Genomic DNA, 656 nt, shown 5'->3' with positions numbered 1-656 from the left:
TTCTGAGTGTGGAATCCACACGTACATGTCCTCACACCACCCAACAAAGATCTCAGTCCATGTGACATCCTTGGACACTTCTCAATCTAAAAATAGATTGGGAGACTTCGACACACAAACCACCAAGATTATGCATTGCAATTAGTATCAATCTTGTGGCGAGTTTGTGACATTATTGCTGAAAGTAATGGAACAAATGAAACGCAAAAATCCAGGAGTTACAGATAAAAGATTTAACAAGCATTCAGAGTGTTGGGATTAAAGCCTGTGGCAGTTCAGTAAATACGGATAAAATGCTTATAGACTTGCTCTGCAAGTGACAACCAGCAACAAAGTGAACATGACCGACATGTTGTCGGAAAGTAGTGTCAACAAGAGCTGATATAGTCAGGATGGCCGAGCGGTCTAAGGCGCTGCGTTCAGGTTGCAGTCTCCTCTGGAGGCGTGGGTTTAAATCCCACTTCTGACATGAACATTTTAACTGGAGCAGCATCTTTCTTTCATTCAATCAGAATACCTCAGAGTGACCCAGGGGCAGGAATAAAACCTTGCTGGGGAAATGATATATTACTTACAGGCACAGAGGCACACACTGCAGTGGGATTCTGGACAGGGACTGAAGCTTGAACTGTCTCAGGGGCTGGAGCCTGTAAGAG

The 656-nt window shown here is 44.2% G+C and overlaps 1 non-coding gene across 1 annotated transcript; it reads left to right on the top strand.

Moving 5' to 3' along the window:
• The first annotated feature begins 386 nt into the window (after positions 1-386).
• Positions 387-469, top strand: trnal-cag (transfer RNA leucine (anticodon CAG)). Its single transcript has one exon. It is a non-coding gene; the product is annotated as a tRNA-Leu (tRNA).
• The last annotated feature ends 187 nt before the right edge of the window (positions 470-656 follow it).

This window comes from Seriola lalandi, unplaced genomic scaffold (assembly GCF_002814215.2).
Source record: "Seriola lalandi dorsalis isolate HSWRI2012SDOR001 ecotype SW California unplaced genomic scaffold, Sedor1 jcf7180001957554, whole genome shotgun sequence".
NCBI classification, from domain to species: Eukaryota; Metazoa; Chordata; class Actinopteri; order Carangiformes; family Carangidae; genus Seriola; species Seriola lalandi.
This window is presented reverse-complemented; position numbering and strand designations above follow the sequence as displayed.